Source organism: Salmo trutta, chromosome 1, assembly GCF_901001165.1.
Source record: "Salmo trutta chromosome 1, fSalTru1.1, whole genome shotgun sequence".
Lineage (NCBI taxonomy): Eukaryota > Metazoa > Chordata > Actinopteri > Salmoniformes > Salmonidae > Salmo > Salmo trutta.
This window is the reverse complement of record NC_042957.1, coordinates 17,537,871-17,562,969: the sequence shown is the minus strand read 5'-3', so window position 1 is coordinate 17,562,969 and position 25,099 is coordinate 17,537,871. Positions and strand designations below refer to the sequence as shown.

The 25,099-nt window shown below is 43.2% G+C and overlaps 1 long non-coding RNA gene across 1 annotated transcript in view; it reads right to left on the bottom strand.

The window, feature by feature from the left end:
- Window positions 1-1,777: 1,777 nt before the first annotated feature.
- The window catches only part of LOC115174534 (uncharacterized), a 35,512-nt gene continuing 12,190 nt past the window's right edge, over window positions 1,778-25,099 (bottom strand). The window contains exon 2 of the long non-coding RNA XR_003871798.1: window positions 1,778-2,022. This is a non-coding gene — a long non-coding RNA (uncharacterized LOC115174534). The remainder of the gene's footprint in view (window positions 2,023-25,099) is intronic.

Genomic DNA, 25,099 nt, shown 5'->3' with positions numbered 1-25,099 from the left:
AAGTGTGAGTGTTGTCTTGTCATTCTTCAGCCCCATTGTGGAGTACAACGGCTGTGCAGGTCCCTTATTTTGCGCAGAGGGAGAGAACTTCCGTCTCACTTTGCTCATGGTGCACACAAGGCTTGTTTCTTTGCAAGCAACTTGTTCGCCAGTGAAGTATAGAAATTGTTCATGACATTTCTCCCCTTGCCAATGTAAGTTTCCACAAGCCTCATCACCACATTCTCTGACGCTCGCTAACCTGCTGCCTGATGTAGATCTTTTCCCAGATGTGGAAAACCTTTCAGCATGTACAATTACGCACGATCTCACTGTGTAGCCTACTCCAAGTAGGTCAGCGTAGACTGATAAGACTGCTTGGATTCGGTGGACTGATATTGGGTACACACCATTAAGATTATAATTAGAATGGTTAAATTTCACAATTGGTGATTACATAATTATGCATCATCGTTCCCCACGCTCATCAACTCACCCATTCTCCCCATCACACTTTACTTAATGTATTTCATCTGTTGTTATACAGTATGGTGTGAAATTAGTTTCGGTATAGTTTAGGTTCAGATTCGAAGTAATTACCGGGGTGATTACCAAATGAACACTTTCAGCTGTCTGAGAAGGAGTGGAGCAGGCCCTAAAGTCGGGGAAAGGAGGGGCATCCATAAAAAAAAATGACATGCTCTCCTAAAATTGGTTAAAATTCCAGTTTTGTTTGTGATAAAGATTCCAACAACGACAGTGTGTTATATAGACTTATTAATGAAAAGTCAATGATGGAGGGGGGCATGACTTAAATGGCAGCGCACCTTTTATTTTTATAAATGAGGAGTCAAAATACTGTAACTGCTTCAGCGGTTCTAGTGTTAAGTCTAATTACCAAACTCACAGCTAATGTTTAGAGCAAAACTCATTGTGCTCCTTATTGCTGTTCCAATACAGGAGATACAGCACTGGGTATTTGTCTGTCATTTTCAATGTATCTGACCCTGAACAATTACTTTAACCATTCAAAGCTCAACTTCAATAGCTCACAAATGGCTCAAATATGTACAAAAAAAAACTGGGATCAATTTATTTAATAATCCTAAAACACCAAAATAGAGCTATACTATGCAATTACCATCAGTCAGACATTTTCTGAGAAATCACCATGGATATTTCCATGTTAGTTTGAAAACGGTACAGTCGACTGCTTCAGATTACCTAGCCTCTTTTAGAATCCGAGAGGGAAACACTTACTCTGGTCTCTACCATGTAGGCTCAGCATTCCCCAACAGTCAGAATGTTGAACAAACTTCATTTACACTGCCGATTTTGTCCCCATGTCAGAGGTGATTGGGACAAAATATCCACAGGGAAGTGTTATCAACCACACCTTCAGTATGCTGGTCTGTATATCAGTGTTTCTCACGTGACACTTGCACAATATGGTCGAGCCTAATACAACGTTGTCCCACGCAATCAGCTGGCGAATTTCCCAATCACTTCCAGTCGATTGCGAAGAAACGTGCGTCGGTGGACTACGTTTCGTTACATTCGGCTATTGTTTATATATTGTGCATCACGTGCAATGTGTCAGGAGAATGAAAATACAAGCGGCAGAACCTACCGGCTCTGCAAAAAGTCAGGTAAACAACATTTTCCTGTGGATAGCTCATTTTCACCTAGCACCGTCAAAAGGACCAACCGCATGGACAACCGGTAAAGTATGTATAAATATCAACCGCTAAAGTATGTATAAATATTCAACATTCTGGCTTGTAGAAACCCTTACATCTTTTTTTTTAGGCAGACTTCTTTCAGATTGAATAGCCATGGGGTAACCATGGTAACAGATGTTTAAGCAACAGATTTCCTAGTTATTTGGTATACAGCCTTTGTGGGTTGTTTTTCTCCTGATGTGATTAATTGTTTATTGGTACATGAGATAATGAGCATTTGATATCTTACCATACCTTAGGTCTCTGGTGGATGGCGATTCTCATCAGACAAATGTGATCTTTTGAGTATTCCCGTCTACACCTGCGAAAACAATATCAAAGTATTGGTGATTAAAGGGAAAAACACACACTGACAATTAGCAGCAGTCTCATGCCCCCATCATCCATCTATCCAAAATAGGTTTATTTCAAATCAGACAGTTCACTCACAAATCAAATAACATTTTATTGGTCACATACGCATGGTTAGCGGATGTTAATGCGAGTGTAGCGAAATGCTTGTGCTTCTAGTTCCGACAGTGCAGTAATATCTAACCATTTCCCAACAACTACCTTACACACACACACACACACACACACACACACACACACACACACACACACACACACACACACACACACACACACACACACACACACACACACACACACACACACACACACACACACACACACACACACACACACACACACACACACACACACACACACACACACACACACACACACACAAAGGGATGAATAAGAATGGATGAGCAATGGCCATGCAGCATAGGCAAGATGCAGTAGACGTTATAGAGTATAGCATATACATATGAGATTAGTAATGTAGGGTATGTAATCATTATATAAAGTGGCATTGTTTAAAGTGACTAGTGATACATTTATTACATCCAATAATTAAAGTGGCTGGAGATTTAAGTCAGTATGTTGGCAGCAGCCACTCAAACAGTCTGATGGCCTTGAGATGGAAGCTGTTTTTCAGTCTCTCGATCCCAGCTTTGATGCACCTGTACTGCCCTCGCCTTCGGGATGATAGCGGGGTGAACAGGCAGTGGCTCGGGTTGTTGTCCTTGATGATCTTTTTGGGCTTCATGTGACATCGGGTGGTGTAGGTGTCCTGTAGGGCAGGTAGTTTGCCCCCGGTGATGCGTTGTGCAGACCTCACTACCCTCTGGAGAGCCTTGTGGTTATGGGCGGAGCAGTTGCTGTACCAGGTGGTGATACAGCCCGACAGGATGCACCCAATTGTGCATCTGTAAAAGTTTGAGTGTTTTTGGTGACAAGCCAAATTTCTTCAGCCTCCTGATGTTGACGAGGCACTGCTGCGCCTTCTTCACCACGCTGTCTGTGTGGTTGGACCATTTCAGTTTGTCCATGATGTGTACGCCGAGGAACTTAAACCTTTCCACCTTCTCCACTACTGTCCCGTCAATGTAGATAGGGGCTGCTCCCTCTGCCGTTTCCTGAAGTCCACGATCATCTCCTTTGTTTTGTTTTGTTGATGTTGAGTGGGAGGTTATTTTCCTGACACCACACTCCGAGGGCCCTCCCTGTAGGCCGTCTCGTCGTTGTTGGTAATCAAGCCTACCACTGTAGTGTTGTCTGCAAACTTGATGATTTAGTTGGCAACGTGCATGGCCACGCAGTCATGGGTGAACAGGGAGTACAGGAGAAGGCTGAGAATGCACCCTTGTGGGGCCCCAGTGTTGAGGATCAGCGGGGTGGAGATGTTGTTTCCTACCCTCACCACCTGGGGGCGACCCGTCAAAGTCCAGGACCCAGTTGCACAGGGCGGGATTGAGACCCAGGGTCTCGAGCTTAATGACGAGTTTGGAGGGTGCTATGGTGTTAAATGCTGAGCTGTAGTCAATGAACAGCATTCTTACATAGGTATTCCTCTTGTCCAGATGGGTTAGGGCAGTGTGCAGTGTGATTGCGTCGTCTGTGGACCTATTGGGGGAGTAAGCAAATTGGAGTGGGTCTAGGGTATCAGGTAGGGTGGAGGTGATATGAGCCTTGACTAGTCTCTCAAAGCAATTCATGATGACATAAGTGAGTGCCACGGGGCGATAGTCATTTAGTTCAGTTACCTTAGCTTTCTTGGGGACAGGAACAATGGTGGCCCTCTTGAAGCATGTGGGCACAGCAGACTGGGATAGGTAGAGATTGAATATCTCCGTAAACACACCAGCCAGCTGGTCTGTGCATGCTCTGAGGACGCGGCTAGGGATGCCGTCTGGGCCAGCAGCCTTGCGAGGGTTAACTCGTTTAAATGGTTTTACTCACGTTGGCCACGGTGAAGGAGAGCCCACAGGTTTTGGTAGTGGGCTGTGTCAGTGGCACTGTATTGTCCTCAAAGCGAGCAAAGTTGTTGTTTAATATTTCTGTGAGCAAGACGGTGTCTGCGACGGGGCTGGTTCTTTTTGTAATCCGTGTTTGACTGCGACATACGTCTAGTTTAAGCCGTTGAATTGTGACTCTACTTTGTCTCTATACTGACGCTTAGCTTGTTTGATTGCCTTGGAGGGAATAGCTACACTTTGTATTCAGTCATGTTTCCGGTCACCTTGCCATGATTAAAAGCAGTGGTTCGCGCTTTCAGTTTTGCCCGAATGCTGCCATCAATCCACGGTTTCTGGTTAGGGAAGGTTTTAATAGTCACCGTGGGTACAACATCACCGATGCACTTGCTACTAAAGTCGCTCACCGAGTCAGCGTATACATCAATGCTGTTGTCTGAGGCTATCCGGAACATATCCCAGTCCACATGATCGAAGCAATATCGAAGCGTGGAATCCGATTGGTCGGACCAGCATTGAACAGACCTGAGCATGGGCGTTTTCTGTTTTAGTTTCTGTCTATAAGGCTGGGAGCAACAAAATGGAGTCGTGGTCAGATATTCCGAAAGCTGGGTGGGGGAGGGCTTTGTATGCGTCGTGGAAGTTGGAGCAGCAATGATCCAGAATGCTGCCAGCTCGAGTCGCTCATTCGATATGCTGATAAAATTTAGGGAGCCTTGTTAAAATCCCCAGCTACAGTAAATGCAGCCTCAGGATATATGGTTTCCAGATTACCTAGAGTCCAGTGAAGTTCTTTCAGGTCCGTCGAGGTATCTGCTTGGGGGGGATATACACGGCTGTGATTATAACCTAAGAGAATTCTCTTGGTAGATAATGCGGTCGGCAAACCCATTGGATCTTGCAGTAAATTCAATCAAAAACATGTTGTTATAATCTTTATTGTGCAGTGCACACAAATTAAAACCTGTGTGTGATACTATACTACAGCTAAACTGACCGAGCATGTGCGCGTGGACACTTGTATGTGTGTATGCAGTTGGGTACGTGTGTGTATACACATTTAGAGGTCAATGTTAGACCAGACAGATAAGGTCAGTGTGGAGGCATGGCAGGTATTGAATATGATCCCAAGGAGTACCAGGAACAACCGATACAGGTTAGTGGTGTTACTCCCCGGAACACCATCCAACGCCAACAATGAATATTACATTTACACCCAAATCAGTCTATTACGTTGCATATAGAACTGAAGAACCTGATGTTTTAGCATTTATCACACAAATCCCATGCAAGTCATGGTACCTACAAGGGAGCTCCAAAAGTTGAGAAAGTGACAAAAATGTTTTGATATTTTGGCTCTGTACTTAAAATGATAGAATGACTGAGGTTAAAGTGCAGACTGTCAGGTTTAATTTGAGGGTATTTTCATCCAATTCGGGTGAACCGTTTAGAAATTACATCCTTTTTTGTAGTTCCCCGATTTTAGGGGACCAAAAGTATTGGGACAAATTCACCTGTGTGCATTATTTATTTCACCTTTATTTAACCAGATAGGCAAGTTGAGAACAAGTTCTCATTTACAATTGCGACCTGGCCAAGATAAAGCAAAGCAGTTCGACAACATACAACAACAGAGTTACACATGGAGTAAAACATTAAAGTAGTCAAGTTTAGCATTTGGTCCCATATTCCTAGCACGCAACGATTACGTCAAGCTTGTGACTCTACAAACTTGTTGAATGCATTTTCTGTTTGTTTTGGTTGTGTTCGATTATTTTGTGCCCAATATAAATATTAAATAATGTATTGTGTCATTTTGGAGTCACTTTTATTGTAAATAAGAATAGAATATGTTTCTAAAGACTTAATGTGGATGCTACCATGATTAGGGATAATCCTGAATAAATCGTGAATAATGATTAGTGAGAAAGTTGAGGCATACATAACAAAAAAATGCTAACCTCCCGTTATTGTAATGGTGAGAGGTTAGCATGTCTTAGGAGGTCATGTCCAAATCATCTAAGTGACTTTATTTAGCTACACTTTAGAATGATTTGGACATCATGCGCAAAAAAAGGTACCATGACATGCATAGAATTTGTGCCACAAATGCTAAAATGTTAGCGTTTGAGAACAGTGTCAGGGAGAACAGTGCCAGGGAAACTAAACCAAAGCATGGTTTGATGTCATACACTACATGACCAAAAGTACACCTGCTCGTCGAACATCTCATTCCAAAATCATGGGCATTAATGTGGAGTTGGTCCCCCCCTTTGCTGCTATAACAGTCTCCACTCTTCTGGAAAGGCTTTTCACTAGATGTTGGAACATTGCTGCGGGGACTTGCTTCCATTCAGCCACAAGCGTTTTAGTGAGGTCAGGCACTAATGTTGGGTGATTAGGCCTGGGTCATATTTGGCGTTCCAATTCATCCCAAAGGTATTCGATGGGGTTGAGGTCAGGGCTCTGTGCAGACCAGTCAAGTTCTTCCACACCGATCAACAAACCATCTCTGTATGGACCTCACTTTGTGCACTGGGACATTGTCATGCTGAAACAGGAAATGGCTTTCCCCAAACTGTTGCCACAAAGTTGGAAGCACAGAATCTTCTAGAATGTCATTGTAGCGTTAAGATTTCCCTTCACTGGAACTAAGGGGCCTAGCCCGAACCATGAAAAACAGTCTCCTCCACCTAACTTTACAGTTGGCACTACGCATTCGGGCAGGTAGCGTTCTCCTGGCATCTGCAGAAACCCGATTCATCTGTCAGACGGTGAAGCATGATTCATCACGCCAAAGAACGAGTTTCCACTGCTCCAATGGCGGCGAGCTTTACACAACTCCAGCCGACGCTTGGCATTGTGCATGGTGATCTTAGGCTTTTGTGCGGCTACTCGGCCATGGAAACCCATTTCATGAAGCGCCCGACGAACAGTTACTGTGCTGAAGTTGCTTACAGAGGCAGTTTGGAACTCAGTAGTGAGTGTTGCAACCGAGGACAGACAATTATGCGCTAGGTGCTTCAGCACTCAGCGGTTCCGTTCTGTGAGGTTGTGTGGCCTACCACTTCGTGGCTGAGCCGTTCTTGCTCCTAGGCATTTCCTCTTCACAATATCAGCACTTAGTTGATCGGGGCAGCTCTAGCAGGGCAGAAATTTGACAAACTGGCTTGTTGAAAAGGAGGCATTCTATGACGGTGCTGTGTTGAAAGTCACTGAGCTCTTCAGTAAGGCCATGCTACTGCCAATGTTTATTTATGGAGATTGCATGGCTGTGTGCTCGATTTTATACACCCGTCAGCAACAGGTGTGGCTGAAATAGCTGAATCCACTAATTTGAAGGTGTCCACATACACTATAAAAAAAAAAGTACCTTGTCCATTGTTAAGCTATCAATGTTATTTTGGTGAACTATCCCTTTAATCCGCTGATAAAGCCAGCATTCTGTATGGGTGATGTAACTTCAAAATGTCTGTTGTGGAACGAACATAAACAAAGGTTCTGTTTGGTAAACGAGGCCATTTTTGACTGGTCCACAGTGGCAGGGTTTGAAAGCCAACACAAGGTGATCTATGATCTTATGAGTTCAAGATGTCATTCATCCCAGAGAGACAGGGGGATGGTAACCAGGGGCTGGTAATTGTTGGACACCAGGGTTTCTCTCTATGGCTAGATAAGCATTACATACACTCCAGTGATAGATACATCTATCGATATATTTGTTTTATCGTTACATATCGGGATATAATTTTATGATATGGTATCGTTTTGACAAGATTGCAATATTATTTTTGCGCTAATTGGCTATACCTGCACCAAAATTCCAGTATTTTGTTCTCCATCTTTTTAAATAGGGAGCCAATTTGTTTTCAGCACTTTTATTTCCATGACTGATCAAAACTCTTTCTTATGGCTCGGTCTTGCCCCTCTGCAGCAGACATATTGCTCACCATATGTTAGGAACATCGATTTGCAATAAAATCACAGTATCGAATAGCAACACATATTAGAATCATGAGGTCCCTGGCAACTCCCAGCCCTAATACACTCCAACTCAAAATATTAAATATAATAGCATAACAAAAATAAATGCCATTTGTAATACTTTAACCTAAAGCATAGTTAGTTCTTAATAATAATGCTAACTGATATTCTAATGGTAAGTAAACATTGGACAATCCCACTACCTAAAATGGTCATTTGTCTAAGCACATGGACCTCATTGTGTGTCTCATCACGTCTCCATCTGCTGTTCAAAGCCGTGTTTGAGAGGTTATGGATCAGCCAAGCTAAAGATGTTGGAGATCTGGCAAATAGAAGATATTACCCCCATCTCAGAGAAACGATCCAATTTTCCTCAAGAGGGGCCTTTTACTCATACAACTGATAGAAAATGAAACAGAACATTTCCACGTGTTTCTTTGCCCCTTAGAAAGCCCTGGCTGGCTGATTTCCATTATGATGATTGAAAGGAATTGCAAATTTAGATTTACATTTTAGTAATTTAGCAGACGCTCTTATCCAGAGCGACTTACAGTAGTGAATGCATACATTTCATACATTTCTACTTGAGGAAATATTAAAAGGTGGCTATATAGATTTGGGTTAATATTTGTGTTTTGCAGTTGAATATATTGCTTCCGGTATTTCAGAATTATTTTGTTGTTGCCCTTTTTCTCTCCAATTTCGTGGTATCCAATTGATATTTACAGTCTTGTCTCATCGCTGCAACTCCTGTACGGACTCAGGAAAGGCGAAGATTGAGAGCCATGAGTCCTCCAAAACACAACCCAGCCAGGTCGCACTGCTTCTTGACACAGTGCCCACTTAACCCGGAAGCCAGCCGCACCAATGTGTCGGAGGAAACACCGTACACCAGGCGACCAGCATGCACTGCACCAAGCATGCACAGCACGCACTGCACCAAGCCCACCACAGGAGTTGCTAGTGCGCAATGGGACAAGGACATCCCTGCCAACCAAACCCTCCCCTAACCTGGACGACGCTGGGCCAATTGTGCACCGCCCCATGGGTCTCCTGGTCGCGGCCGGCTGCGACAGAGCCTGGACTCGAACCCAGAATCTCTAGTGGCACAGCGATGCAGTGCCTTGTGCCACTCAGGAGGTCCACTTTGAAAATTATTATTTTAGTGAGATATTGATGTTAATTATGACGTTATTAAATGTTTATTAATTAGGCTTATCGTGCCTGATCACTTGAATTATAGAATCTATTCCAGTTATACTATTCCTCATCTTGCTAATAATATTACTATATTTATCATATCAGTTATTAAACAAAAGTGCCCATATATACACACTAAACAAAAATATAACTCAGCAAAAAAAGAAGCGTCCTCAATGTAAACTGCGTTTATTTTCAGCAAACTTAACATGTGTAAATATTTGTATGAAGATTCAACAACCGACAAACTGAACAAGTTCCACAGACATGTGACTAAAAGAAATTGAATAATGTGTCGCTGAACAAAGGGGGGGTCAAAATCAAAAGTAAGTCAATGCAGCTGGTGGCCACATCTCCTCCTCATGGACTGCACCAGATTTGCCAGTTCTTGCTGTGAGATGTTACCCCACTCTTCCACCTCGGCATCTGCAAGTTCCCGGACATTTCTGGGGGGGGAATGGCCCCAGCCCTCACCCTCCGATCCAACAGGACCCAGACGTGCTCAATGGGGTTGAGATCGGGGTTCGTCGCTGTCCATGGCAGAACACTGACATTCCTGTCTTGCAGGAAATCACGCACAGAACGAGCAGTATGGCTGGTGACATTGTCATGCTGGATGGTCATGTCAGGATGAGCCTGCAGGAAGGGTACCACGAGGGAGGAGGATGTCTTCCTTGTAATGCACAGCGTTGAGATTTCCTGCAATGACAATAAGCTCAGTCCAATGATGCTGTGAGACACCGCCCCAGACCATGACGAACCCTCCACCTCCATCCCGCTCCAGAGTACAGGCCTCGGTTGACGCTCATTCCTTCGACAATAAACGTGAATCCGACCATCACCCCTGGTGAGACAAAACCGTGACTCGTCAGTGAAGAGCACTTTTTGTCAGTTCTGTCTGGACCAGCGACGGTGGGTTTGTGCCCATAGGTGATGTTGTTGCCGGTGATGTCTGGTGAGGACCTGCTTTACAACAGGTCAACAAGCCCTCAGTCCAGCCTCTCTCAGCCTATTGCGGACAGGCTGAGCACTGAGGGAGGGATTGTGCCTTCCTGGTGTAGCTCGGGCAGTTGTTGTTGCCATCCTGTATCTGTCCCACAGGTGTGATGTTCGGATGTACCGATCCTGTGCAGGTGTTACACGTGGTCTGCCACTGCGAGGGGCGATAAGCTGTCTGTCCTGTAGCGCTGTTTTAGGTGTCTCACAGTACAGACACTGCAATGTATTGCCCTGGCTACATCTGCAGTCCCCATGCCTCCTTGCAGCATGCCCAAGGCACGTTCACACAGATGAGCAGGGACCATGGGCATCTTTCTTTTGGTGTTTTTCAGAGTCAGTAGAAAGGCCTCTTTAGTGTCCTAAGTGTTCATAACTGTGACCTTAATTGCCTACCGTCTGTAAGCTGTTAGTGTCTTAACGGCCATTCCACAGGTGCATGTTCATTAATTGTTTATGGTTCATTGAACAAGCATGGGAAACAGGGTTTAACCTCTTGACGGTCGCCTAGGATAGGGGGCGCCACAGCGCATTTTGAAAAATTAGTGCCCATTTTAAACGGTCTACTACTCAAACTCAGAAGCTAGGATATGCATATAATTAATACTTGTGGATAGAAAACACCCTAAAGTTTCTAAAACTGTTTGAATGGTGTCTGTGAGTATAACAGAACTCATATGGCAGTCAAAACCACGAGACAGATGGAAACAGGAAGTGGAATTCTGAATTGCGGACTCAACTTCATCACGTTGCCTATTAATCACACCGTGAGCTATGGTTCATTGAGCACTATTTGCTTCCACTAGATGTCCCCAGTCTTTACAAAGTGATTTGAGTCTCCTACTGTGAAAACTGACAGAATGACACGCTGTGGAACGTGGTCACACGGAGAGGGCCATCACCATTATGACGCCGGTGCCCCTGGCTACCCTCCCCTTTCGAAACGTTTGCAATTGTCCCCCTTGAATCTTATTGGAGCTCTGGTTGAAAAAGGCCCTAAAGATTTATGTTATACAACGTTTGAACGAACCTAAATAAGAAAAAAATGCATTTTGTTGAAAGAATAGTCCCACGGCCACGGAGCTTTTGGATCAGCCTTCAGAACGAGCTAACAACAACAACAAGCTAATGGAACATAAAGGATGAACTTTTTCGAACGAAAATACATTTGTTGTGGACCTGGGATTCCTGGAAGTGCCTAAGGATGAAGATAATCAAAGGTAAGGGATTATTGACAATTGTATACAAGACTAGATGTGATATGCGATTGTTCCAAGATGGCGCTGACCTGTATTGCTAGCCTATTGTTCTGAGTATCGCATCCCCTTTTATCGGAAAGTGTGATTACCCAGTAAAGTTATTTTTAAATCTGGCATTACAGGTGCTTTCAAGAGATATTCATCTATAAATCTTAGAATGACAATATTACATTTTAAAAATGTTTTCGAATAGTAATTTAGTAAATTGTAGCGCTGTTTCATCGGATGCATTTGAGGGAAAATAGTTAGTCAACGTTACGCACTGATGTAAAATGCTGTTTTTATATATAACTATGAACTTTATCGAACAAAATAATGCATGCATTGTGTAACATGATGTACTAGGTGTGTCATCTGATGAAGATTGTCAAAGGTTAGTGCTGCATTTAGCTGTTTTTGGTTATTTGTGATGCATGTGGTTGGTCGGAAAATGGCTATGTGGCTACTTTTACGATATACTCCTAACATAATCTAATGTTTTGCTTTTGCTGTAAAGCCTTTTTGAAATCGGACAACGTGGTTCGATTCAGGAGAGGTGTATCTATAAAACGATATAATTTGAAAAAAAAATGTATTAAATTTTGTTATGCTAATGGCGATAGGATTTTTCGCTGGATGTGAGGCCGCACAGGGGTTAAACACTTTACAATGAAGATCTGTGAAGTTATTTGGATATTTACAAATTATCTTTGAAAGACAGGGTCCTGAAAAAGGAACGTTTATTTTTTTGCTGAGATTATATACACAATATAAGTATGACTGGGAATATAGATATGCATCTGTTGGTCACAGATGCCTTAAGGGAATAAATAAATAAATAAATATAATATAATATATAAATAAATAAAAAACTCACAGGAGTATCTCTGTACATTCAAATTTCCATCGATAAAATGCAGTTGTGTTCGTTGTCCGTAGCTTATGCCTGCCCATACCATTGCCCCATGGAGGCGGTGGGGTTATGTGTTCACAACGTTGACCTCAGCAAACCGCTTGCCCACACAACGCCAAACACGTTGTCTGCGGTTGTGAGGCCAGTTGGATGTACTGCAAAATTCTCTAAAACAACGGAGGTGGCTTATGGTAGAGAAATAAACAGATTGTGGCAACAATTCTGGTGGACATTCCTGCAGTCAGCTTGCCAATTGCACGCTTCCTCAAAACTTGAGACATCTGTTGCATTGTGTTGTGTGACAAAACTGCACACTTCAGAGTGGCCTTTTATCCCCAGCACAAGGTGCACCTGTGTAATGATTATGCTGTTTAATCAGTTTCTTGATATCGCAGATCTGTCAGTTGGATGGAATATCTTGGCAAAGGAAAATGCTCACTTACAGGGATGTAAAGAAATTTGTACACAACATTGAGAAATAAGCTTTGTGTTTAAGGAACATCTTTTACTTCAACTCATGAAACATGGGATTAACACTTTATATGCTGGGTTTAAATTTTTGTTCAGTGTATCATCTTCGCTCATCTTACAGTATAACCATATGCTGAATGCTGCAATGTTTTTTTTAAAACTAGACAAAAGAGAAGCTGCAAAACTATAGTAAAATTCAGTATTTACTGCCACTTTTTTTGCCTCTACATGCATTATTTTATTAGAAACAGGCACCAAAAAAGCCCATAGGAAAGATGTTCACTTTGCCATGAAATTAGGGATGTTTTTCCATTACTCCTCACAAGATCATTAACTACCTCATTGACTTCTCCTTATAGATTTACATAGAGGCTCCTTTTGCTCCGAGCAGACATTAGCATTTCCTTAATGGATAAGCAACCTCATCCCCAGGCTTGAATTGCTGGCCCATAGAGCCTGGTAACACTGTGCTATAAAGTGGGACTTGATAGGGGTGTGGTTAAAATCGAGGTGGGAGAGTGAGTGAGCCTGTTATAGCTGTTTAGATGGGACTTCAAGAAAATGGCAAATCAAAATGTGTTCTATCACATTATTTTTGGGAAGCACAATTGATTTTGAGTTCGGGCATATAAAGTTTAGTGAAACCTACTTCTAAAATGCGTACTTTGACTTGTTTAAATGACTTGTGCTGTTGCCGCTTTTGAAGTTCACAATGTAGGGGGAGGGTTCAAAGCGTTATGCTAGATGGGAATAGACAGATCAGCCAATTAAAACCGGCAGTTGTTTCAGCCGCTCCTGCCATAGACTTCCAGTCAAGTCCCGTTCCGAGGCACTGTGAAACCAGATGGTTCGAGAGAGAGAGCGATTAATGGATAAGACACTGTGTGAAAACAAAAGTCACATTAATAAAGACAAAATCACAGATTATGGGTGAAATTATATATCTGTAAACTAGGATAAATCACAGACCATCCTTGAGACATACATGTCATTTAGGCCTGTGTTAACTGAGATGCATGCTCGTCTGAGTTAACAAATGCTTAAACTACACAAGACGCATTGCTCTATAAAATGAAAGAATAAAAAAAAAATGTAAATTGTCCTCCCAACATTATTTTACACAAGTCACTTTCATTAAATTCAAAACAGCACAGCAAAAAAAAAAACCTTGCCATGTAACCAATTACTGCTAAGATGTCAACAGGAACTCAAGCAATACTGGGCTCCCGAGGGGCGCAGCGGTCTAACGCTCCCGAGGGGCGCAGCGGTCTAACGCTCCCGAGGGGCGCAGCGGTCTAACGCTCCCGAGGGGCGCAGCGGTCTAAGGCTGCATCTCAGTGCTAGAGGCGTCACTAGACCCTGGTTCGATTCCAGGTTGTATCACAACCGGCCGTGATTGGGAGTCCCATAGGCAGCGCACAGTTGGCCCAGCATTGCTGAGGTTTGGCCGGGGTAGGCTGTCATTGTAAATAAGAATTTGTTCTTAATTGACTTGCCTAGATAAATAAAAGGTTAAATAAATAAATAAAAAATACATCTAGTTTAATGATCAATGGATTAAAATAGCTATCTGACTGAGAAACAGACTTTCAGGCATAATACATACATTTTAATGGAATTTCTCAATCACCAGAGACCAATTAGGGTTTGAGAGATAGATTATTAAATGGTGGGTCTAACTTGGCCAGCCACTGACTTAATTTGAGACAAGCTGCTGGGGTTGATTTAAGTGTTTCAACTGTTATCACTCTACAAAAAAGTTCTAGGCCCAAAGCCTTCGCACTCAAATTCAAACAGAGAACTTAAAAGATTCAGAGGTGACACAGAATTGTAAGCGCTTTCTTTTTCTGACAACACAAATACATTGTGTCATTGATCTTGATTCCTACACATAAGAGTGAGTAAATGCTGCGTATTAGTCTTCTGTACTTGTCAACCAAATGGCTCTTGGCTAACAGCCTTAGGGACAGCAGAGAGATTCTTCTAGTCATATCAAAAGGCTACTATTACAAAGACCAATGAATGTGTTCAGAGAGAGGAATGAATACCCTTACTAATGTTGTGAAAATAGAAATGTTTTCCTCAGAGGGCTATAGCGTTACACACCGAAGGGCCACAAGCATCAGAGAAAAGACGAGATGTCTGCTAAGCATAGACAAAGCTTTCTAATAGAGTAAAATAAAATTTATTAAAACCGGGGTCAGTTCTACGGTCGCAGTATTTCTGTTGTCCTTTGAAGAAAGTGAATAGGGGTTATACATACAGGGCGTAGCATACACCCGGCAGTCGCATACACCCGGCAGTCGCATACACCCGGCAGTCGCATACACCCGGCAGTCGCATGCACCCGGCAGTCGCATACACCCGGCAGTCGCATACACCCGGCAGTCGCATGCACCCGGCAGTCGCATGCACCCGGCAGTCGCATACACCCGGCAGTCGCATACACCCGGCAGTCGCATGCTAAGGTTCCATTGAGACTTTTAGCCCATTTCTTCGCATTTACCCACATTTCAAGTCTGCTACACCATGGTACACAGTGGCCTGTGAAGGATGCTGAAGTAACTGTGTTTGGAATGTGCAACTTTGTTTCACCAATATCATATTTTTTTCATTCCATAGACATTTGTTCCATTTTCCCATTCATAATTGTGCAGCCTTCCGGCTGCATATTTTAAATGAATGTAGCAACATACCATTTTCTCCACTGCACTGTTCATAGTTTATCAATAGCACACCGCTTCTATGGAGAGACTCACCTGAGCAGCCAGCATGCATTTCAGTAAACAACTTTTCTATATATTGCTAGATGCTTAATGTTAATTAGATAGAACAAGTAATGAACACTGTCATCGTTCACGAGATAGGTTGCCTACTCAGCATTGGCAGCATACTTCACGGTAAGTAAATCACAAATGAAAAACACATGCATCAAAACATCAGCTGGATGTGTTATGGCCAATTTGATATACCATTTTATTCCATTGCTAAGTACATGGTGTACAATACAAACACGATGCATATACAGAGTATTAAAGGACTCAGACCACACACACACACACACACACACACACACACACACACACACACACACACACACACACACACACACACACACACACACACACACACACACACACACACACACACAACCCATGGACCCATGATTTATGTATCCTCTTAACTCAAGAGCCACCTTTAAACTCCTACCCTGTATGAGTATGGAAATAAGGTATTGCTGCAAGTCACTGTTCTGTACAGTATACTTCCATTAGCTATAAGCTAGTTAGTAAATAATTTAACTATAGAGATGAGTTTGTAGTTTCATGGGAGACTGAGCAGGGCTGTATGAAGAGGCCATCTTATTCACCTGACCACTAAACAAAATGTCCCTTCTTAGGATTAATAAACAACTACTAGTATTGAGGCAAGGACCTCCTCTCCATCAGTGTAGTAATAGTATAGTACTGTAGTAGACTATACTACTACAAAGGGGATGTCCTTACCTGAATACTTAAGAGATGGTAACACCTAAGTGGGCATGCAACAAGAGCAGGTGTTGGATACTTATATTTGCTGTTTGCTACAGTACCATTTCAGTCAATGATACCCATATTGCTTACGTCAGTCACAAAACTGAAATAGTTCACGCAATGCTCCCAAGCCTAATCTGATTGGTCCTGCTCTTACCCTCACCTCATTGGTTCAAATCATATTCGACTAGTTTGCGGTTCCCCTAAGCAATGATATGACGGATCCAGTTAGTCTAGTATCCGAAACAGCAGCAAAAAGTATAACATTTACTCATGACATTCTGTTTCTGTGGACAATTTAACCCAACTGTCTGTCCTACTAAACTAATCAACTATTATTCTATTAAGTCAAATTGGACTGTTGTGATCCCACAAATAGGCCATGATACTGTCTATTCATGGATGGCCGATTCATGGGCCTGGGTAGTCGATTGAAATGAGTTTCAGTGACTTGTTCCGGTGACTGGTAAAGGATGTGTGATGGTGGCGGCCAGGGTAATATCAGGTTAAGTCTGCCTGCAGGAAGGAGGAAAAGAGGCTGGTATGAGAATGACCCCTCCACCTCGAGACTGATTCGCTAGGCCACACACACACACACACACACACACACACACACACACACACACCTCCTGAAGGCACATTCAATTATTCAATTTTAGATAAATTATTACGTAAGACTGCTGTACCCCTCTTAAGGTCCAGCCAGTATTCTCTCTCTCTCCTCTCAAACATCTTCCTTCTCCTAAAACGCATACAGAGCACACATTACTCAGGAATAGATTTTAATATTTCATTATGGACAATGTTTATTCCAAAGCAGCGACAACCTAATAAAACAGACCTTATTAAAAAAAGACAGTGTGGTCTATAAAGGAGATAGATACCAGGGGAACAGTATAGTTGCAGTCACAGGCTAACATAAATAAACACAACAAGACAGAGTTGAAAGCCACACTCTGAAAGACCCTCAAAGAGTGGGCCATCAACATTGTCATTTTTTTTTTACAATGGAGCCAATACCGATAATTTTACATGCCAATATCTTGATTCTTACAATAATGTTAGACAGTTGTACTAAATGTATAAGTCAAATTCCTCCAACTCAAGGAGTACCATGTATTAGTTTGAGTCACTGGACATCTTACAGACTGTGGCTTTAATGGGAGTCTTTATTAATAAACAAAGGATGGCGAGCTAGCCATGATTTTAGATTTTTTATGTCCACCAGGCAGTGTCCCAGGTCACCAGCTCCCTCTCCTGTTTGGAGCTAGTGTGCCATGTCATCATGTGAAGCTAACGAGTTTAACCTGCCCCCCAATGAGACCGCTCACCGCAAAGCAGGGTCACGACTTGCAGGGGACTTCTTACTAAAGGCCCAGTTCAAAACCAAATCCTTAATTTTCTCACCCCTAGCCCATAATAGAGGTCTGAATGGTTTGGATAGGAATTTGTCAAAGTACTGCCTTACCCTGGTACAAATCTATATGTTCTGAAGAAATTTAGCTTGGCCCCTAAGACCCACAAACTTCTACAGATGCACCATTAAGACCGTCGCCGCCTGGTACGGCAATTGCAACGTCCGCAACCACAGGGCTCTCTAGAGGGTGGTGCAGTCAGCCCAATGGATCATCGGGGGCACACTGCCTGCCCTCCAGGACATCTACAGCATCTGGTGTCACAGGAAGGCCTAGAAGATCATCAAGGACCCCAGCCATGGCCTGTTCACCCAGCTACCATCAAGAAGTCGGAGACAGTACAGGTGCTTCAAAGTTGGGACCAAAAGACTGATAAACAGCTTCTAGCTCCTGGCCATCAGACTGTTAAACAGTTATCACTAGACAGCCTCTGCCCAGTACCCTGCCCTGAACGATTGTTGAGAAGGGCCAGTAAGTAAGCATTTCACCGTAGTCTACACCTGTTGTTTATGAAGCATGTGACCTTTCGGTCTTTGGGCTAAACTTCAATTTGATGATTTGATTTAGCCTGGGCCCAGATCTATAAGTGATCTGTAGGCCTATAGTGCTTTAACCTCCGACTATGGTTGTCAAACCATGTGTGGATATAACTGAATAGAATGGTTTGGACTTGTCATGGACCAATGCCACCACTCGTTAAGAGGGCGCAACAGCGTCTACTTCCTAAGGTGGCTGAATAAATTCAGCATGCCGCCTGGGTCCTCTCCAAACACTACCACATCGAGAGTGTCCTGACCAAATGCATCACAGCCTGGTACGGGAATTGCTCCATCCACGACCGCAAGGCCCTCCAGCGGGCGGTGAAGACAGTGAAGACGTCCCAGTATGTCACTGGGACCATGCTCTCACCCATCCGGGACATCTACTCAAAACGGTGATGGAGGAATGCACACAGCATCAAGGACCTCACACACCACAGCCACAAGCTTCTGTCTCCTTACCATCAGGCAGACGGTGTCGGAACAGGAGGTCTGATAGAAACTGTCTGAGCCTGAGCCTGTCGGTATCTACAAGCAATCAGAACGCTGAACCCTTGAACTGAACTGACCACCTGCTCTGATTCTCCTCATCATAGCACACAATGCATTCTGAAAGTATTCCGTCCCCTTGACTTTTCCCACATTGTTACGTTACAGCGTTATTCTAAAATTGATTTAATAAAAAAAAGGATCCACACACACACACAAAATGACAAAGTGAAAACAGGTATAGAAATGTTTGCAAATGTATTACAAATAAAAACAGATACCTTAAGTACTCAGTCCCTTTGCTATGAGACTCAAAATTGAGCTCAGATGCATCCTGTTTCCATTGACCATCCTTGAGATGTTTCTACAACTTGGAGTCCACCAGTGGTAAATTGAATTTGTTGAACATGATTTGGAAAGTCACACACACCCGTCTATATAATGTCAGAGCATAAACCAAGCCAAGATGTCGAAGGAATTGTCCGTAGAGCTCGGAGACAGGATTAGGTGAGGCACAAACTGAGCAATTGAGGGAGAAGGGCCTTGGTCAGGGAAGAGACCGAGAAGTCGATGGTCACTGACATGGCTCCAGAGTTCTTCTGTGGAGATAGGAGAAACTTCCAGAAGGACAACCATCTCTGCAGCACTCCAGCAATCAGGTCTTTATGGTAGAGTGGCCAAATAGAGGGCCACTACCGGGTAAAAAGGCACATGACAGCCTGCTTGGAGTTTGCCAAAAGGCACCTAAAGGACTCTGACCATGAGAAACAAGATTCTCTGTGGGGATGTTTTTCAGCGGTAGGGACTATAAGACTAGTCTAGATCAACGCAAAGACAAACAAAGCAAAGTACAGAGAGATCCTTGAAAACCTGCTCCAGAGCGCTCAGGAAATCAGACAAGGTTTACCTCCAATAGGACAAAGACCCTAAGCACACAGCCAAGACAACACAGGAGTGGCTTCGGGAAATGTCTCCGAATGTCCTTGAGTGGCCCAGCCAGAGCCCGGACTTGAACCCAATCGAACATCTCTGGAGATACCGGAAAATAGCCGTGCAGCGACGCCCTCCATCCAACTTTCTTTTACCCCGTTTTATGGTATCCAAATTGGTAGTTAGTATCATCGCTGCAACTCCCATACGGACTCGGGAGAGGCGAAAGTCGAGATCCGTGTGTCCTCCGAAACACAACCCAACCAAGCTGCACTGCTTCTTGACACAATGCCCACTTAACCCGGAAGCCAGCAGCACCAATGAGTCAGAGGAAACACCGAGGCGATGGGAAAAGGACATCCCTGCCGGCCAAACCTTCCCTTAACCCGGATGACGCTGGGCCAATGCGACAGAGCCTGGACACGAACCCAGAATCTCTAGTGGCACAGCCTTAGACCACTGTGCCACCTGGGAGGCCGACCCCATCCAACCTGACAGAGCTTGAGGGTCTGCAGAGTAGAATTGGAGAAACTCCCCATATCAAATGGTGTCTGTCACATGCGCCGAATACAACAGCAAAATGCTTACTTACAAGCCTTTAACCAACAATGCAGTTAGCATTTACTAAATACAGATGTGCCATGCTTGTACTGTCATACCAAAGAAGATTCGAGGCTGCAATTGTTACCAAAGGTGCTTCAAAGTACTGAGTAAAGGGTCTGAATACTTATGTAAATGTAATGTTTTTTGTTTTTTTGCTTTGTCATTATGGGGTATTGTGTGTAGATTGATGAGAAAAAGGCTGTAATGTAACAAAATGTGGTCTGAATACTTCCAAATTCATGACACACACACGAGAACTGCTGCTACCAGACTCTTATAATACTGCTCAGTTAATACACTGCCCCCTATCCCCAATACACGTGTAAATATTGTACCTTCCTGTACTATACTTATGCTAAAATGTTTATTCTATTCTGAGACATTTACTTCATGTTCATATTCTTATATTTTTCAAATCCACATGAAGTGAAGAGGCTAGGGGGAAAAGGCCAGGGCTTGGTTTGCAATTGGTTGATAGTCTAATCAGTGTAGCACTTGGCCCTGACACCCAGGGTGCCAGCCTGCTAGTTTAGAGGCTAATGAAGCCAAAGCATATTGAGGCGAGGGGAAGGGTAACATTGGAGTTAGCTTCTGGAGGGGATACCAAATAACCCATGACAACTATCTGAAAAAGCCCAAAGTGACAATGCCTGCTCAATGGAATACACCAAGGCAGAGCTAAAAATATCTAGAGGCTGGCTGGAGCCTATATGGATGAAAATAAGCTGTTTCACTTAGCATCCATTGCATTGTTCCCGTCATATAAACCATAGATTACAGAAAATAGGCTAAATCAATTCCAGGCCATCAGCTGCCAAGGGTAAATCCATTTGAATCACTTTGACAGCACCCCTCTTGATTTGAACGAAACCTTCCATACATATTTGCCCGAAGCACTCAGAACATGGTTTTTTACACCTGAATGTCAAAACATTCAAGAGATAAAGGTGCTCAAAGTATACTTACTTCGCATACCCCACCATACACATGTAGAAAAAAAATGTGCCATCTAGAACCCAACATTGTTATTTGGCAGTCCCCATAGGATAACCCTTTGAAGAACCCTTTTTGGTTCAAGGTAGAACCCTTTCCACAGAGCGTTCTACATGAAACCCAAAAGGATTCAACCTGAAACCAAAAACAGTTCTCCCTGGAACCAAAATCGGTTCTCCTATGGGGACAGCCGATAGTTTGCGCTTAGCAGACCTGAAATTTGCTCAGTGGCACAAAAAATGTGAGGGAACATTGCACATGACCATTAAGTTGACATTTGATGGTGGTTGGACTAGCAGGTCAACTTTGTGGTAGTAATTATAAAAAATGTAAAAAATAAAAAAAGGTTAAAATGTTAAATTGCCATCATCAGAAATAGAGCTGTTACGGTGACCGCCATTACCACCACACCAGCAGTCACTAGTCTTGACCGCAGTCATATTACATTTGACCATTGCAGCTGGTCATTAGTAGCCTACCAAACTTGCTAACGGCAATTCACTAATGGCTTGGTACTCAGCTCTCTATTGTCCCTCTAATAATCCGTTCATCAAATCGACAATGCACTCGGAAAGTATTCAGACCCCTTAATTTTTCCACATTTTGTTACGTTACAGCCTTATTCTAAAATTGATTAAAAAAATTCAATCTGCACAGAATATCCCATAATGACAAAGCAAGAAAAATGTATTGCTAATTTATTTTAAAAGAAATAAAAAAATGAAATATCACATTTACATAAGTATTGACCCTTTACTCAGTACTTTGTTGAAGCACCTTTAGCAGCGATTACAGACTTGACTCTTCCTGGGTATGACGCAACAAGCTTGGCACAACTGTATTTGGGGAGTTGCTCCCATTCTTCTCTGCAAATCCTCTCAAGCTCTGTCAGGTTGGATGGGGAGTGTTGTTGCACAGCTATTTTCAGGTCTCTCCAGAGATGTTTGATTGGGTTCAATTCTGGGCTCAGGCTGGGCCACTCAAGGACATTCAGAGACTTGTCCTGAAGCCACTCCTGTGTTGTCTTGGCTGTTCTTAGGGTCATTGTCCTGTTGGAAGGTGAACCTTCGCCCCAGTCTGAGGTCCTGAGCAGGTTTTCAAGGATCTCTGTACTTTGCTCCGTTCATCTTCCTGTCGATCCTGACTAGTCTCCCAGTCCCTGCCATTTAAAAACAACATGATGCTGCCACCACCATGCTTCATCGTAGGGATGGTGCCAGGTTTCCTCCAGACAGTGATGCTTGGCATTCAGGCCAAAGAGTTCAATCTTGGTTTCGTCAGACCAGAGAAACTTGTTTCTCATGATCTGTGAGTCTTTTGGCAAACTCCAAGCGGGCTGTCATGTGCATTTTACCTTGGAGTGGATTCCGTCTGGCCACTCTACCATAAAAGGCCTGATTGGTGGAGTGCTACAGAGATGGTTGTCCTTCTGGAAGGTTCTCCCATCGCCACCTCCTCCCTGACCAAGACCCTTCTCTCCCGATTGCTCAGCTTGGCCAGGCAGCCAGCTCTAGGAAGAGTCTTGGTGGTTCCAAACTTCATCCACTTAAGAATGATGGAGGCCACTGTGTTCTTGGGGACCTTGAATGCTGCAGACATTTTTTGGAACACTTCCCCAGATCTGTGCCTCGACACTATCCTGTCTCGGGGCTCTACGGACAATTCCTTCGACCTCATGGCTTGGTTTTTGCTCTGACATGCACTGTAAACTGTGGGACCTTATATAGACCGGTGTGTGCCGTTCCAAATCATGTTCAGTCAATTGAATTTACTAAAAGGTGTTCTCCAAGTTGTAGAAACATCTCAAGGATGATCAATGAAAACAGGATGCACCTAAGCTCAATTTCAAGCCACGCTTGTAGCGTCATACCCAAGAAGAATCAAGGCTGTAATCACTGACAAAGGTGCTTCAACAAAGTACTGCTTAAATGGTCTGAATACTTATGTAACCGTGATCAGTTTTTTTTTAAAATATATTTGCAATGATGTCTAAAAACCTGTTTTTGCTTTGTCATTATGGGGTGTGTCGATTGATGAGGAAAAAAAACTATTATACATTTTAGAATAAGGCTGTAACGTAACAAAATGTGGAAAAAGTCTAGGGGTCTCAATACTTTGAGGGTACTGTACATCAGATTTCCTCTGCCACTGCATATAATTGGAAACTGATGGGCTGATTTAGCTGCACAGGAATGTAAACCCTCCTTAAAATGTAGCCTAACAAATCCTGAATCTCCCCAAAAATCTAAATGGTATGCGCTTAATACAGTGGAGTTAGCCTATTTTGTTTGTGTCAAAACAATATACAGAACATACAAAATAATTATACATCGTTTACACCTTCCTAAAAATCAAGGCATTTAAATTCACGGTTTTATTTTTGATAAAATTCGAGGTAGGCTATTTTTTTGTAGATAAAAACAACAAACATTGGCTGCATCCTTGCAGCAGAGAGAGTGCCCCTGACTCAGTCTGTGGTTGTTGAGGATTCAGGGTTGTGTCACTGAGACCATTCTAGTCTCTGTAGTCAAACAGCAGACTTTTAGTGCTATGATACCAGTGCCACAACCCCCTGGAGCTCCTGTGCGAGAGAGGGCAGCTGAAGAGACTGCCTTTCATAGTTCATTGGTTTCTAAAGAGGCTTGTGAAACCACGCAGCTAGCTTGTGGCCTTTCACCCCCATCTACATTAGCAAGTATATTACCCTTCACAACAGCCTCCATTGCTAGCTAAATATTCTGCATACTCATCCACAGTGAATATCACCATAGCTGAATGAGCGGCGTTGAGGGCTGAAGGAGAGGTCTTGGGATTTTATTTATTTATTTATTTTATTTCACCTTATTTAACCAGGTAAGCAAGTTGAGAACAAGTTATCATTTACAACTGCGACCTGGCCAAGATAAAGCAAAGCAGTTCGACACATACAACAGAGTTACACATGGAGTAAAACAAACATACAGTCAATAATACAGTAGAAAAATAAGTCTATATACAATGTGAGCAAATGAGGTGAGATAAGGGAGGTAAAGGCAATAAATAGGCCATGGTGGTGAAGTAAATACAATATAGCAAGTAAAACACTGGAATGGTAGATTTGCAGTAGATGAATGTGCAAAGTAGAAATACTGGGGTGCAAAGGAGAAAAATAAATAAATACAGTAGGGGAAGAGGTAGTTGTTTGGCCTATTTATAGAAGGGCTATGTACAGGTGCAGTGATCTGTGAGCTGCTCTGACAGCTGGTGCTTAAAGCTAGTGAGGGAGATAAGTGTTTCCAGTTTCAGAGATTTTTTTAGTTCGTTCCAGTCATTGGCAGCAGAGAAATGGAAGGAGAGGCAGCCAAAGTAGGAATTGGCTTTGGGGGTGACCAGTGAGATATACCCTCTTGGAGCGCGTGCTATGGGTGGGTGCTGCTATGGTGACCAGCGAGCTGAGATAAGGGGGGACTTTACCTAGCAGGTTCTTGTAGATGACCTGGAGCCAGTGGGTTTGGAGACGAGTATGAAGCGAGGGCCAGCCAACGAAAGCGTACAGGTCGCAGTGGTGGGTAGTATATGGGGCTTTGGTGACAAAACGGATGGCACTGTGATAGACTGCATCCAATTTATTGAGTAGGGTATTGGAGGCTATTTTGTAAATGACATCACCGAAGTCGAGGATCGGTAGGATGGTCAGTTTTACAAGGGTATGTTTGGCAGCATGAGTGTCTTCGGACGGTAAGTTGGTGGTTGTAGATATCCCTCTAGTGGTGTGGGGGCTGTGCTATGGCA